The sequence below is a fragment of the Peromyscus eremicus genome, unplaced genomic scaffold, assembly GCF_949786415.1.
Source record: "Peromyscus eremicus unplaced genomic scaffold, PerEre_H2_v1 PerEre#2#chrX_unloc_2, whole genome shotgun sequence".
In the NCBI taxonomy this organism is placed as follows: Eukaryota; Metazoa; Chordata; class Mammalia; order Rodentia; family Cricetidae; genus Peromyscus; species Peromyscus eremicus.
The window spans coordinates 3,406,604-3,424,279 of record NW_026734289.1 but is presented as its reverse complement, the minus strand read 5'-3'; positions in this window follow the sequence as shown (position 1 = coordinate 3,424,279).

Below are 17,676 nucleotides of genomic sequence, written 5' to 3'. Positions count from 1 at the left end.
CAGATGTGCTAATTAAGTTTAACCTTCTCCTTTCCAAAATCTTACCTCTAGTTTTAGATCCACCCTTAACAATTAACTCAGAACTAAAGGGTTCCAACTTACATGTACATCTAGCTGTGATGAAAGTTGCCTAGTCAAGTTGCCTATCGACCGAGCATACTTGCCAGAAACTGTGGGAGCAGAGATATCTTGGAGAGATAAAAGTCAAAGGGATAAAAGGGCAGTTTTATTTTCAGAGAAGGACTAGATTTAAAAGAGAAAAGAGAATGTAAGAACTAGATGGGTAAGAACTGGAGAGGGATGGGTTGAGATGGGAAAGAACTAGATTGAAGGGCTAGAAGAGAGTAATAGAGGAAGAGATGGAAGATGAGGATGAGCCAGATGGGGAAGAACAAGATGAGGAGGAACAAGATGAGAAAGGAGGAGATGGGAGAGGAGCTGAAATGGGGAAGAACTAGATGGATGAGGACCTAGATGGGGCGGAACTAAGATGAGAGAATTAAGAGAGAGCTTAGAGGACAGCAGGTAAATGTAGAGAGAAATCAGGCAAGAAAGGAGCTAGGCATGAGCGCAGAACGGAAGCTGTGTAGACAGAATTTTATCCCAGAGGAATAAGGTAGACAGACAAAAGAGCTCGGTGTACTTAGATTCTTTGCCCCAAAATAATTCTCGCCATTTGTAGCTTCTCTTATGGGCCCCTGGGAAGACGATTATTAAGGCTGGTCCTTAGTAATATTCAAGAAAAAGCATTTCCAATGTAGTTGACATTTTGTTAATAAGACAGGAGACATACAAAGTAAACAGAAAGCAGAAGTATTTATTTTTTCTTAGTATTGACTTAAATGTTTAGCTTTTAGAGAGGCAACATTCAAATTCTCACATGACTATTCTACTTCAGTGAATCAGCCATTGAAACAACTCTCTCCCTCTCTCACTCACTCTCTTCAGGAATCCTGTCATCTGCTTTAAGCTTTCCTTCTCTTTAGAAATTCTCTCTTCACTATTTCATAATCTCAGCTACTCTCTGATATTTATTTAACTTAGAAAGTCTTCACTGGATGTGTTGCATACTCTAGACTTGTTATGGACAAGGTGTAGATGGCAATGTATTTGTCCTTTTGTCTATGCTTGTTCTCTGGAGCCAGAGATATCTATATATCTTCTCTTGTTGCAGGATATTTGATCACACTGTGACACTCTTAGACTATGTTAATAGTGTTAATGTTGAATGAGGGGGTGGAACCAGTGGCTAACTGACTGGAATTAGCCATAGAAAAGCCAGGAGTACAGATAGGGAAGTTGGACAGGAAGGAGGAGGGAGGGACTTGGAGTTAAAGAGCTCTCTTTGACCTGGGACATGTGGATAGAAGGTGTGCTGGGTTGGTCTCTGGTAAGAAAGGGAAGGTCAGCTGTTCACTCCTCCTGTGCTTCTTTGATCCCTAAGGTTTTACCCAATATCTGATCCTCGAATTTTCATTGGTAATGGACCCATTTAGCAAAACACAACATTCTCATATCATTTCAAGTGTTTTTGTGCTTAGGGTAATACATTTTTTATAATCATGTATTCATTCAACAAAATATCATAAGTACTCACTATGTGTTCTACTATCTTTAAAATGTTGAGGTTATTTAAATCATCTTAATTTTCCAGAAAGTATATACTTTTCCCTATTTGCCTGGTATTTATTCTTATGTTTAAACGTTTTGTTTTCAATAAGCTATATTTAACTACGTTTTATGTTTTATATCTAATAATTCTAATGTATAATGATCCACTAGCCTAAATTTTCTATTGTCTTTTTCAGTCTTGTTTCCTAAATTAGGTAAGAATTTTTGTATATATAACATGATCATTTCTCAGAAAAAATTGAATGGAATGTTTGAGGGCTGAGAGAAAGGACATTCCTCTAAAAGATTTGAGTTTTCTTCTGTGAGTCTGGAATCTATATGAATTACATTCTTGGTTTGAGGTTTTGTGGCACAATTAAGTTAGTGTGAATTAGACTTACTCATATGTACCTGTTTGTGGTTATGAATTCTGAGGCTTTATTTTTGTACTCACTAACAAGGTTGATACTAGCAAATTTACCTGTAGTTCTCCAGGCTTCTCTCTTGGGGTTGGATTGTCCATGAGGGTTTAATTCTTTTTTCTTTTCTTTTTTTTTTTTTTTTTTTTTTTTTTTTGGTTTTTCGAGACAGGGTTTCTCTGTGTAGCTTTGCGCCTTTCCTGGGACTCACTTGGTAGTCCAGGCTGGCCTCGAACTCACAGAGATCCGCCTGGCTCTGCCTCCCGAGTGCTGGGATTAAAGGCGTGTGCCACCACCACCCGGCCAAGGGTTTAATTCTTAGTTTGCCTTATGCTGGAGAAAATTTTCCTGTCCTAGTCTTATGGGGGATCTTCTGTTGGGCTTTGAAGCCCTTGAATTTCCTCATGATTCTGAGAGTTAACTCAATCTCACCCAATTCTCTTGGAAGCAAGTCAGTTGAAGTTCTCAGAGATTTTACCATCATTCATTGCTTAGCCTAAATATTCTTTTGTTTTGTCAGTAAGCAGGTATCGGTGGAGACTTTAGGTTACTTTTTAGTATTTTTATGTTTTGCATTTGAAGGTTTATCCAGGTCATCTAATTCTCTATCAAAACCATTGTTCTTTTTTAATCCATCAGGACACTGTTGGTTTTAGACTGCATCACCATAAGATTCACCTTGTTTGAAGTCTCAGTCTGAAATATCCACCCTTAATATTTTCATCAAGAAAGATCTCATTAAAGGGAGATTGATTTAACTCATCTTGTTCTCTGACAAGAGTAATTCAATAGACACAAGTACATTAATAAGTTTTGATTTATTGGCTAAATATCAAATTACCTGACATTGTTGTTCAGCAAACAGGAGTATCATAAACTCATATTAGCAAAGTTTTTTATAGACTCAAAAGAAGACAAATATCAGATTTCAGAAGCTTTCTGGTTGTAGCGACGCCCGCGTTACTACCCATTCACCATGTCCGAGCGAGAGGCTGAGGATTGAAAAGAGAGACAAGACAGAGGGTCATTCCTCTCAGTAGAATGCCCCCTATTGAAGGAGGGAGGAAGCCTTAAATACAGACTTACAGTACAGTGGAAGAACTTGGGAGGGCAAAAGTAGGCTACAGGTGTTTTACATTCTAGCATTCCACCAATATGCAGGATACACAAACAAGGCACCTTCGGTAAGCTGTTTAGGAGGAATGAAACCGGCAGGGAATTAGCATAGGGAGGACATCTGATCAAGGTCAGCAAGCAAGGCAACAGCTCCCAAAGACCGAGGGTCAGGGCCCAACATCTGGTTACTGTGTTCCAAATTAATTCCTGTCTTTTCTAGGTAAAACAAAACAAAACAAACCAAAACCCCCCTATAAAAAACCCAAACACAAAACAAAACAAAAAGTAAGGTCAATGTTGGAAAAAACAGTCTGAATTCTAATCAATGAAAGTATCTGAACTCAACTCTGAACTCTGGATTCCTATTCCGTTGTTTATACTACTTTGCATCTGAGGCAGTCTGTGGGAATTGGTTTTTCGCCATGTGGGTCCTAGGGATTGAACTGAGGTCATGAGGCTTGGCAGCAAGTGCCGTTACCTGCTTAATAATCTTGCCGGACAAGAAGATGATTATTTTCTGCATAGAGATTTAAAATCCCATAAAGAACCTTGGGTTGTGTTGATTCTGGTCAAGAGAATCCTGTGTAACAGTGATGATGCTGTTGCTAGGTTGTTCTATGCATTTCACAGAATGTGTATAAATATATCTATAATTGTTTCTCATAACACACCTAGAAAATGTATAAGATTACTCATGTTAATCACGAAGTCATCAAAACTGTAAGGCTGTGTCCAGGATCCTATGTCTCCAACTATTAGCTTCACACAATGCTATGGCAGCTCCATAAGTGAGCAGTGACAATGTTTTATGCAAAGGAGAGCTGCCTTTTTGCATCTCCTGACACAGGATGGATGATACCATTACCTCATTGCAGTTGTCAGCATGTCATATGCACATTTATTTGTGTGTGTGTGTGTGTGTGTGTGTGTGTGTGTGTTCGTTCATATTCATGTTTATGTGTGTGGCAGAGTGTTGAACATGTACCTGTATGTGTGTTCAGGCCAGAGATATATGTTGGGTGTCTTTCTCAAATTGTTAGTTTTCTTTTTTATCTTTCCTATATTTATTTATTTATGTGTTTATGTATTTATTTATTTATTCGTTTTTTTTGGTTTTTTGAGACAGGGTTTCTCTGTGTAGCTTTGGACCCTGTCCTGGAACTCACTCTGTAAACAACTCACTCACAGAGATGCCCCTGCCTCTGCCTCCCAAGTACTGGGAGTAAGGCGTGCACCACTACCGCCCAGCTAGTTGGGAGTTGGTTTTCTTACTGTTGGGGGTTACTGCTTATAATTTTACACAGGATGACTTTTTTCAATTACTATGTTTCTAAATATTTTCTCTCAGGCTCCTCCCCACCTTAGACAGTCCTATGTGCAAGTGCCTTCACAGATATACTGAGAGGTGTGTTTCTCGAATCTCTCAGGTGATTCTAAATCATCCTGAATTTTACTGACAGTATTAGGAAAGAGTCTGGGTTAATAGATATACATGGGTTCTGTGCAACTCTGTTCCTCTAGATTGTACTGTTCCAGGGAAGAGGAATCTGATATCAAATAGTTTAACTTAAAATTTAAAAATTCGCTGGGCGGTGGTGGCGCACACCTTTAATCCCAGCACTCGGGAGGCAGAGCCAAATGGATCTCTGTGAGTTCGAGGCCAGCCTGGGCTACCAAGTGAGTCCCAGGAAAGGCGCAAAGCTACACAGAGAAACCCTGTCTCGAAAAACCAAAAAAAAAAAAATTAAAAATTCAGTAATTCTATGTTCAATGAATTCAAAACTTTTTGACAGAGGAGTTGGCACAGCCTTTGTTATACTGTGTTTTGACTCTCACATGGCATCCAGCATTTTTCAGTTTTAATTGACTTAAGAACCAGTTTTTTAGACCATAGTTATATTTATCTCACAATACAATATTTTAGAGACAGCAAAGGGCTTTCATCCAAAAAACAAATTAACACTAATTCTGAAACAATGTCACCATGTCTTTGGTACATGGGGGCTTAGCTTTGCTTACTATCAGCTTAACCAAACATCTGTGATACCAACTGATTGTCAGTGAGGAATACCTTATCTATTCAGAGTCCTCAAGGACAAAAAAATACTGAGAAAGAAGATGACAGCCAGTAAATGAGAACCCCAGTGGTAGAGCACTTGCCTAATATGTACAAAAACCTAGCTTGCATCGCAAGCAGAGCCAACACAAAACATCATTTGTAGTGGAATTGATCTTCCTGCTTCCTCAAGGCCTACCCTGACAACTATTTAGAGTATCGGGGGTAAACAAATAGATAATTTGTCCTCTGCTCATTTCCTTAACAAGTCCTTTTCCCCTGGCCTCAGCTGTTAGCACGTAGTTAGATCCCACTGCTATGTGCCGAACACATCCTCCTCTCTCTCTCCTCACGTCCCTTCCATTTATCTTCCTCTTGTATAATTTCACTAATTCTCTCCAGGTTTGTGATAATTCCCATCGCTATGACATCAACATAGAGCTCTGACTTCAATCTCAGATGTATGTCTCCACTCAGATGTCCCACAGACTCTTTAATCCATCCTTTCCAAAGTCTAATCACTCCCTTTAATAGTTCAAACCCACTCCTTGTACTGCTGCTCAGGGTGGTGTGAAAAGGATGTACATCCACGGCCTGAGTGATGGCATAAACACAACCATCTGAGGCCTTGTTCCAAATGCTTATCTAAAAGATAAGAGGAGAATTGAAAGTCATTGACCAGAAGTAATTCAGGGACCAAGATCCTATGACTTCTTGTCATGTGGATGGATGTGGAGAGAAAAGAGGTGACAGATCTAGCTTTTACTAACAAATTAAAACTTTTGACGGGATAGGGCCCTGTCCCTTAACTCTCATTTTATCTGCTTGTAAAAAATGGGGTTCAAAGGAGGCAATGAGAAAAGCAAATGCATTTTTACATTTTACTTCTGACAATTTAATACGTATGACAAGATCTTATGACAAACAAAAACCATCAGCAAATGGTTGGCTGTGAGAGGTAAGATTAATAACCTTAAAGCTGTTGATCGTTGGCCTTTTGCAATTTTATTCCCATGAGTGTAGTGATGACACATTAAGTGCCATTGTCAATGCCCATATTTTGTATGTTGCTCTCTGAGTCCACCTATCCCTACATTTGGCTGGGATTTCTGAATTCAGGCATCCCCATGTCCCTCCTGAGCGCTCCTCTCAGTCTTACCCCACTTTTAGAATTTTCTAGACAAATACAAGGATACTGAGTTTCCTTCCTGTTTGGCTTCTTTACATTCCAGAGAATCTAAGTGAATCTACACTGGTCTCCATGGTAAAAATTTTTGAAGTGTTGTTTTGGAAATCATCATGCTCAGTTAAGGTTCATTTCTTGTGGAAAATTTCCTAGAGCCAGATGACTTTTGGGATTGAATAACAACAAGAAATCAAAACATAAAATAATCGATTTTAAGATTATGCATGCCATCACTCTACAGCCACCTTTAAATTTTTTATTTATTGTCTGGATATGGTTCTTTGCTCTGCATGCATGTCTGTGTAAGACATACATACCTCGTACCCCTGGAGGCCAGAAAAGTGCATTGGATCTCCTTGGACTGGAGTTACAGATGGTCGCTTGTGAGCTGCTATATGGGTATAGGAAATCGAACCCAGGTCCTCTGGAAGACCAGCCAGTGTACTTAACTGCTGAACTATCTTTCCAGCTCCTTCCCTTTGCCTTTCCTGCTTCTTCCCTGGGTTCCAGCTACAAATCTAGATAAAGAATAAATCTAACTTTTACCTAGCTCTCGCCATTCTCCTTGGATGAAATGTAGGTCAGTTGTTAAGCTGTGTGAGCTACATGTCCAAACTTCTTGTGATGGTGGGCCTAAAAGATATGAACCACTTATCATTTTTGCTCTCTAGTAGGTAGTGCCCCCAAAATGGAACTAGTGACAGGTGGCAAGGTGCTTATTCCTTCCCCTTTTGTCTGCTGCTCCTGTCAACGTTACAGAAGCAATGGCAGTTGAGTGTTGTGGAATATTAGTTTCACTAGGCAAACATACTGTAGAATTTTACTTTAACTGTGTAACGGTGTGTTACTTTTGTTTATGCTGCATTTCTATAATGATGTAAGGATGTGTATTTAATTATGTAAAATTGTCTTGCATCTGTTTCACCTTGCCTGCCCAAGCACCTGATTGGTCTAATAAAGAGCTGAATGGCCAGTAGCTAGGCAGGGGAAAGGATAGGCGGGGCTGGCAGGCAGAGAGAATAAATAGGAGGAGGAGAACTCTAAGCTCACGTGAAGGAAGAATGAGAAAAAAAGGAGGAGAGAATGAGGGACATGCCTGGGGCAGGAAGTCAGGCAGACACCAGCCAGACACAGAGAAGCAGTGAAAGGTTCTAAGCCCCGAGGCAAAAGGTAGATAAAGAGAAACAGGTAAATTTATGTTAAAAGGGCTAGCCAGAAACCTGCTTAAGCTATGGCGAGCATTCAAAACTAATCAAGTGTCTTGAGGTGGGAGCTGGTTGTTGGTCCAAAAGAAAAAGCCTGGTAGAGTTTCTTGGCCTTCGCCTGCCTTTAGTCCTCCAGTGGCCGCCTTGCTGTGCTCCTTACTTGCACCAGAAACATTTTGGGTAGCGTGTCCCCCTCGGAGGTCTGAGGCCCAGCTCTGTGGTAGTTTGTTTTTCTCATTTTGCTTTTCCATTGATGGCCAAAGCAATTTCTTGCATTTGACTCTGTTGAAATACCTGATATGAGTTCTGATTTCCTAAGAATGTGTTTTTTTTTTTTTTTTTTTTGCCAGTGTCTGAATGTATCTACCGCCATGTTAAGGATACAATGCAGGTTCTTTTTAAAATGTTACTACTTTTCTTAATTTCTAAGAAATACATACATATATATGTATACCCCTATATACCTCTAGTATACCTCTTCCCAACCTCATGCCTTCTTTTTGTTGCTAATCCACTAAGTCCAGTTAATGATGATATATGTATATAAGTGTGGGACCATCCATTGGATCACAGGAAACCTACAATTTGAACATGCTCAAACAAGAATGAGTCCTCCTTATCATACAGCCATCAACTACCAGTAGCTCCTCAGTAAGGGGTGGGGGGTCTGGAAAGCACATCCCCGGATTATGTTGGAATTTTGATTGCCTTCATCATGTGAAGGTCTTGTTCATTGATTTTTATTTTTAGTTTTTGAAATTTTTTTCATTCTACATATTTTGATGGTGGTTTCCCCTTACACATTCTGCCTCTCCTTAGAAAACAGACATCTGAAAATTAATAACAAAATAAAATAAGTTAAAAAATCAGTCCAGAATAGAAGAAAATGAACAAACAAAAGAAAAAAAAACCAAAGTAAAAGCACAAGAAACTCATAAAGATGCAGAGACATACATGTTCTCACACACAGGAATCCCAGAAAAACCCCAAACCAGAAACCATAATATATGCACATATGACCTGTAACCCTTAAAAAATTTCCTTGATAATGGGACAAAGAACCTTCTAAAATGCTATTCAGTTTGTTTTGTGTTGGCCATCTACGGTTGGGCATGGGCCTGACCTTAAGATTGGTTTGTATCCCCAGTGAGACTCTGTTAAAGAATAGTAATTTTTCATTTCCAAGCTTTACCAATTGAAGATAACTGCTGAGTTAGGGACAGGATGAGAGCTTGTCTCCATGTCCCCTCTCTGCATTGGGACCCTATCAGGCACAAACTGGTACAGGCCAGGGGCATGCTGCCTCAGTATCTGTGAGTTCATATGTGACTCAGTCCTTTTGAGTTTAGAAGCCTTGTTTCCTTCCTGTCCTGCCATTAGCCATGTCCAAGGAGCAGCAGATGGCAATTGAAGTTCAGGATGTCAGGCCACCAGGAGGCAAATCCCTGATGGGTGAATATTGGACAGGCAAGTCCCAGACACCACAGAATCCAGAATGTCTTTTGCTTCTGCTGTGCCTTTACATGTTGGCTGCTGCCATCTTTCTCTGGTATCTGGTATGATGTGAATGGGTGTGGGGAGATCTCCACTGCCTATAATGTAGTATGTTTAACTCATGGATACATCCTGTCCTACTGGGCATTTTTACCTGTGGATTATTATGAAGATGATACTTCCTAAGCTGTACTTTCTAACTGATAATAATAATGTTAGTTTATACAGAGATTTTCTGTTTTATTATTTAATTTAATTTTACATATCAGCCATGGATTCCCTTGTTCAACCCCCTCCCGCCCTATACAGAGTTTTGATGAACGAAAAATAAAACAAGGAAGTGTCACACAGCTAGAACACATGAGTTTCTATTGAGTAGCCATATGGACTGCGAATCAAGTTAATGATTAAGGAAAACAATTGAGTCCCAGGAGCCAGGCTGACTAGAATTCTTTTAATCTTAATGTTGGGACATGTGTTCACAGGTTTTGGGGTACAGCATAGCTGAAACAAAGATTTCAAAATAATTTAAAGTTAGACTAAGATGTTTTTGTTAAATAGTTTTGAGGTGAAAAACCCAAGAAGACAATCTGAAGTTTTAGAACAGCACATAGTTGAATGAGAAACTCGTTAAGGTCAGGGAACAAGAAGAAAGCAGCCCAATTATCGTTAGTTGATGTGCCTTTCGTGGTAGGATTAGATGATGACCAAAGGTGATGATTAATCCTCTATACCCATTTCTGCCCTCAATCTCCTGATGTAAGGAACTATTGACGCGTGGGTATATACCCTAAAGATTTAAAGTAGAGCTGACTGATTCTTTTTCATATATAAAAGGTCAGATTTGTGATATCTTTAAGATTCGTTATAAGATTAGCTTTCAAGATAAGGAATAAAGTGATTGGTCCTTCCTTGTAACTGCAAACGCAGCCTGCCAGTAAAAGAATATCTTGCTTGCTTACACACTCTTAATCTATAACAGATTGCTTGGGTATGAGTGTAAATGGGTTCTTGGGGTAATTGGTTTTTCACCTGTAATGTGTAAAAAGTTTAATCATGTAAAGGATATAGAAAACATGCTGTTTTTTACTTGTATTGGTTGTAATCATTCACTTGAAAAACAGAATGTTGTGGGAATTTGTTCCATTCAGCCAATGGCTTCGGGGTACAAGCCCTAGGGCATGGCTTTGTCTGTGTAAGTGACCCCTTCAGAGCTGAGAGAAAGGAGTCACTCTTCTCTTGGTGGCAAGGACCAGGTCAAGTGGTGTGGAGAAGCTCGCAGTTGGTCCCCATCCCCCTCGGGGCAGGAGGACAGGACATGAGCAGTTGGACCAGCAGGATCAGCCATGGTGTCTTCCTGGTTCTGTATTAGTGAGTCTGTATCCCTATTGCACCCCTAATAAACTAACACTAGACCTCTGTGCATTGTCACACTAGCAGAATGTAACCCCACTGTAATTTTTATACAGCCTGAAAGATTTTGCTGGGGTATATAAGCTTAAGGGAAAGAATAAAGGTAGAGTTAAAATGCATTAGAAGGAAAACCTCAGAATGAGAGTAGGAAATCATCAGGTAAATAAAGAATAGAGACTGCAAAAGAAGAATAAAGAAAAGGTCTGAAGGAAGCCATCAAGGGAGTATGTGAGTGTCATTTTCCCTAACCCCCTCAGATAAAGCCTTAGTGTGTAGTACCCACTGACTCTGGATTCCCTTTGAGCCCTGCCCTGTTGGAGGCCCATCCCCCAGGCAATGGTAGTGTCTTCCCTTTCCCTCTGGCTCCTACAGTCTTTCCAACACCTCTTGCACAGGATTTCCTGAGCCCTGAGGGGAGTGATTTGATAGACACATCTCATTGAGGATTGAATGTCCCATGGTCTCTCACTTTCTACACATTGTACAGATCTGAGTTTCTGTATTTATTTGCATTTGCTGCAGGAGGAAGCTTCTGTGATGGAGACTCATCAAGACAATGATCTATGGGTATAAGAATGTTTTTAGGAGTTATTTTTGCTTTATCGGAACAGTAGCCTTTGGTCTTCTGATAGGTTCCTGTGCATTCTGGTCTCAGGATCTTGGTGGTCTGAACAGTGTTGGGGATAGGTCCCATCTCATGGAGTGGGGCCTTAAATCTAATCAGTAATTGGTTGGTTACTCTTACAGGTTTTGTACCACTATTGCATTAGCACAGGTCATCATTGTGTATGAAAGGTTTTGCAGCTGGGTTAGTGTTTACCTGTAGTGTACAGAGTACCTGCCACTACCATGAGCACTAGTCAGCAGTGGTGAAGGCCCTAGATAGGCCCCAGTTCAATTTCTCCATGTTATAACTCTGTGAGTTGTATGGGTGTTGTCTTCACAATAGAGCCTCACCATAAGTTTGCAGAGAGCAATCAATGACCTTGGCAGAAGCCTAGGTTGTGTGAATGTTGCCATAAGGCCCCTTTGGCCAACAACTCAATTAGATGTAACCCTTTCCAGAACTGGAGGCTTCATTTTGGTGATGAGAAGTGCTCAGTTGAGGCTCTGTCTCCTCCATTGTTTTGGGAGTTTTATTTTGATCTCCTTCATATATGTATCTATTTGTGGAAGTCTCTACTGTATCAGAGTTCCATACGAACTTCAAATAGCCCCTTAATTTTAGCTGTACCTTCCCGTACTCCCTCTGTCATTGTACTCTTCCCTTTCCCTCCCATTTAAAATAACATATTAAACTTTTTCTTTGACAATTTCGTATTTGTAGATAATGTGTTCTGATTACTTTCAGCTCTTGACTTCTTTGATCAGTCCTACCCCATTAACCCTCACCTGAAGTCCTTTTTCCACATTCACATCTTTTTTCATGATCCACTGAGTTTCATCAGCCTGTCTGTGTGACCATGGATTTGGTACTACCCTTTGGAGCTCAGTGACCTCACCAGTAGGTGTACAACTGAAGATAATGTTTGCCCCTCCCCCAGAACCTATCAGTAGCCCAAAGGTCAGTAGGACATGTTAGTGCGGTGTGAGCTCCTTCCATATCCATGATTTACTTCTGGCAGCTCTAGTCTTGTATAAAACTAGTACAAGCAGTCCTAACTGCTCCAAGTTCGTGATTGCAATGCCTATATCATGCCCAGAAAAGTGTATTTTTTAGCTTTTCTCCCCATTTTACATCTCTTGTGTTCTTTCTATCCTCTCCTTTGGGGTATTCCCTGAACCTTAGAGGGGTGATATGAATCTTCTGTTTAGAGCTAAGAATTCAATTATCAGTTGTATGAGCTTTGAGTCTATGTCTTAACTGTTTCCAATGCAAACAGAAGCTCCTTGATGAAGGCTGAGAGCAGCATTAGTGTATGAATATGAACATAGGTATTTAGAAAGCAGGTTAGTGCCATGTCAATTTAGCTACAGAAAGAGTTGTAAGTTACTATTTGGGCCTAAGACTTCTTCAAATGTATTGTTTCCTGGTTTTACAGTACTATGTATGAAATCCCTCCTGTAAAGCAGACCTGAAACTCTACCAGAGAATAGTTGTTTACCCCCATAACTTTGATGTTACTGTAGTACAAGTGGGCACATCTTGTCTAGCATGTTTTATTGTAGTTCATAATGCCTTTTCTCCTCCAGCAGCCTGCATACCACCTTGTAACCCTATGGAAGCTAGATAGCCTGGAGGAAATTTCCAGTCTGCTAATAGAATTTTGTAAGGAATTTGTACACTTATGAGGTAATGCATACTGTGCCTGCCAGTGTGCATATATATATATATGCAAATGGAACTGTTTGCATTTTCCCCATTATAATTACTAGTTATAATTCTATATAGACTGTGTGACAATTTGTAGCACAAAAAAATCACTCTAGGGCATTGAATGAATGTATGTCCCAGGGAAATTACCTGGAACAGGGCTCTAGTATTATAGGGTGCTTTCACTGCCATAATTCCTCATACAGTAAATAATATCCTGGTGGATTTGCCATGAGAGTCACTAGAGTTGTTACATTGTAGTTGCTTGTGGATCTTCTAATGTAATGATGAGATTCTTTCACATATACCTTACAGTAAGAGGAGAAATTCTTCAATTTCTTGGTAAATAACTAATTCTAGGACAGTGATGAATTAAGACAAATTGAATAAAGTTGAATAAAGAAACCCCCACTCTAATTGGAGAACTACAAACTTCAAGATGTTTTAAAAATAAAGTATCAACAAGGACGTGATTTTCTTACAGAAATAACAAGTTGAAGATTCTTTGTGACCTGTTATGCACTCAACTGACACAACTGATATCAGGAATTTACATGACTCTCATAAATCGCTCTTCCATTTGGGGGAACTGACTCTTGTGTCTGAATTCCTAAGTGATTTAGATTGTCAGCAGCTCTCCTTAGATACTACAGATTAATGAGTCAGCAATCAGAATAGATCACAATGGTTAAGATACCAGAAATTAGTAGAAAACTTTAAGGATAATAACTTCTGCCCGAGTATGTTTTCTGCAGTGATTTCTTATTCTGTAAATTCCTGGTTTAAATCTTTAATGTGTTATTATTGCTATTACAGTAATGTTCAATTTTGTTGTATAGACTGAAATTGATGTGGCCTCTCTGTAGGGTTTCACTGTTTTGTTTATATATGCTTCTAACCCACTCCTTTTTCTCAGTCTCTTCATGTCTGTTCAATCTCATATTCTACCCTCCTATCTGTCTTTATCTCCCCTCATCTTTCTATCACACAGAACAAGCTGTTGTTCATTAGTCATGATATGGCCTCTCCTGCTATGGTCCTTAAATTTCACTACTACCTTTTCCTGGAATGTTTTCAACTACTCTTGCTTTGCCTTGGCTGGCTATCCTCTGTTCTTTGTAGAATAAAACAAAATGTAATTTCCTTCAGACAGCCTTATGTAAGGCTAAATTATTTTCCCTTTGTGCATGTTTTCGTGGTGTTGCAGTTTGTGTGAGTTCATATGTGCATCTGCTCTCCTGTGTCCAGATGTTCCTTGTGTTCCTCTACCACCTCAGATTATTATACTATTTCTTTGTCCTCTTCCTCAATGATCTCTGAACCTTGTGAGGGTAGGATGAGGAACATAGGTTCCCTTTAGGGCTGTGCATTCTTCTGTCTCTTATTCTCTGCACCTTGGCCAGTTCTGGGCCACTATGTTAACCACCATTTACTGCAAATCAAAGCTCCTTAGATGATGGATAAGAGATACATTGATCTATGGCTGTAATGATGAGTCACTTTAATACTATGTCCATTTAGCAGCATGATAGTGGTAAGTTCTCCCCTATGGCCTATGAATGCTAGCTGTATGTTCTTGGTCTGATAATGGTGCTAGTATGGGTTTCATCTTGTGGAGAGGAACTCAAATCCAATAAAAAATGGTTGGTTACACCAATACTGTTTGAGCTACTATTACACCAATGGCCATGTGTTAGGCTGATCATTGTTGTGGCTCAAAGGTTTCATAGATAGGTGTGACTGATGATTACTGCTCTCCTTTGGTAGCCTGCATAGCACCTTCCTGCACATGAAAAGTAGCCAGCAGAGATGAAACATTTAGGAGGACCCTTAGAGGGACACATGGATCACCTTGGGAAGGAGAAACAGAGGATATTTACATGAGTAAACTGGGGGTGAGGGGGGCAGTGGGGGAAGGGGATGGGGATTGAGAACATGGCTAACCTAGGGGAGTTGGAGTGGGAGAGCGATGAAAGAGATATCTGGATAGAGGGTGTCATTATGGGGCTAGGGAGAAACCTGATGCTAGGGGAATTCCCAGGAATCCACAAGAATGACCACATATTAGACTACTAGCAATAGTGGAGGAGGTGGTTGAACTGGCCTACCCTGGTAATCAGATCGGTGAATATCCTGTCATCATAGAGCCTTCATCCAGTAACTGATGGAAGCAGGTACAGATATCCACAACCAAGCATCAGGCCAAGCTCCAGGAGCCAGTTGAAGAGAGGGAATAAGAATGAGGAAGACGGGGTCAGGATCATGATGGGGAAATCTACAGAGACAACTGGACCATGTTCGTGGAAACTCATGAACTTTAGACCAAAAGCTGTGGAGCCCTCATGGGACTATACTACCCTCTGCATGCGGGAGAAACATGGTCTCTTTGAGGGTCCCCTGGCAGTGGGATCAGGATCTATCCCTGGTGCATGACCTGGCTTTCTGGATCCCATTACCTGTGGTGGGACACCTTGCTCACCCTTGACGCATGGTGGAGGAGCTTGGTCCTGACTCAACTGAATGTACCCTGTTCCCCTGTTCCCCCATGGAAGGATGAACCCTTTTGGAGGAGGGGATGGGGGGTTGGGGGAAGGAGGGAGGAGATGGAGGAGAGATAAAAGGGTGATCTATGGTTGGTATGTAAATTAAATTAAAAAATTAAAAAATAAAGCCATTTCATGTACCCAGGATAAGAACTGGTTCCATTGCCAGGGGATGGGATGAGGAGAACTTGGGGGAAAGTGGGAGAAGGGGAGGAAGGGAGAACTGGGGTTGGTAAGTAAAATGAAAAAAATAGTATATAAAAAAATTAAAATAAGCCGGGCGGTGGTGGCGCACGCCTTTAATCCCAGCACTCGGGAGGCAGAGCCAGGCAGATCTCTGTGAGTTCGAGGCCAGCCTGGGCTACCAAGTGAGTCCCAGGAAAGGCGCAAAGCTACACGGAGAAACCCTGTCTCGAAAAACCAAAAAAAAAAAAAAATTAAAATAAAAAGAAACATGGCAGAAGACAGCAAGGCCAGCAGAGCTCCCCTCACCTTGTAAGTGAGTCAGTGAATCAGCAAAGACATAATTAGGACATTCCATTCACTTCTTGATCCTTCCCAGCATAGCACTGAACCACAATATACAATTTGTGACAATAGGTACATTAAAATCACGGTTTTAATTACTTCCCAATTCCATTGCCTCATTTTTTTGAGTCAAGGTTTTATAGTCTAGACTTAGCTAGACTGAAAACCATTGTGTAGACCAGGCTGGCCTCAAAATCACAGAAATTGCCCTGCCTCTGCCTCCTGCATACTGGGATTAAACACATATGCTGCCATCCTCTGTATTATGTTTGTTATGGCCAAGATGTAACAGTTGATGATGCATACTTGTAGGCAGTGTTTTTTCCTTTGGGCCTCCACCTCACAATTTAAAAAATGACATAGAGACACACTATTAATTATGAAAAACTCAGCCTATAGCTTATGCTTGTTCCACTAGCTCCTATAACTTAAATTAACCCATTTATATCAATCTATGTTTTCCCTCATGCCTTTTTACCTCTCTTCCTTCTTGCACCTCCTTTTTCCTCTCCATGTCCCCTGGTGTCTGTGACAAACCTAGATGCATCTCTCTTCCTCACTTTCTGCCCAAAAGTCCTGTCTAACCTCTTTATGCCTAGCTATTGGCCATTCGGCTCTTTATTAAAGCAATCAGAAGGCACCTTGGCAAAGACACATCTTCACAGTGTACAAAACAATTATTCCACAATATATACTTGTAGATGTAACCAACCGTCTTATTAAATAAGAAACACAGAGCCGATTCAGAGAAGAAAGCCAAGAGGTCAGAACTAAGAGCCTTACCCTTCCTGCTTCAGCCAAGAGAGCTCTCCGAAAGGGACCTACTTCCTGTATGTATGTCTTTATATAGTCTTTCGGTTCTGCCTTCTCATTGGTTGTAAACCCAAACACATGACTGCCTCATCACTGCCTGTCTGTAGAGACTTCCACGTCTTCTATGGTTGGTATTGAGATTAAAGGCATGTGTCTCCAAAGCTGGCTGTATCCTTTTACACACAGAGATCTACCTAGCTCTGTCTACCAAGTGCTGGGATTAAAGGCGTGCGCCACAATCGCCACGCTCTTGCTATGGCTCTAATAGCTCTGACCACCGGGTAACTTTATTTATTAACATACAATTAAATTCGCATTTCAGTACAAATAAAATACCACCATATGTACTTAGCAATATTTTGCCAAGCTCTTCATTGTGGTACTTTGTTGTCACAGCTGGGTAGGTGTATTTGTTGTTTCCTTCCCTTGGCTGATTGAACAGCACCCAGTACTATGAAAACTAGTCCTCAGGGTGCAGACTTTCAGGTCAGTTCCAGCTTGGATCCTTCCAGTCCGGTGTCTGAAGCACATGGTATTTTCAGCAAGAGAGATTTACCTCCAACTTCTGTGAGATGGACAAGGGCAATGTCAATACCCCATATTGCTTTGGGACTCTCAAACTCCCCTTATCAACAACTCAAAAGGGAGTGTTTCATCCCTGGTACTGGGGATTTTGCTAGACAGTCTATGGCTTTTTGCAGAAACATTGACAGCTCAGCTGGGGAAATTTCATTTAAAGTATAGATGTATACACACACACACACACACACACACACACACAAACACACAATCACACACACTCATCAACACGTACAAGTAATTTTAGATAAATAATCATTGTCTTATTTAGGGTTTCTGTTGCTGTGATGAAGCACCATGACCCAAAAACAAGTTGAGGAGGAAAGTGTTTATTTGGCTTACACTTCCATATCACTGTTCATCATCGAAGGAAGTCAGGACAGGAATCTAGAGGCAGGA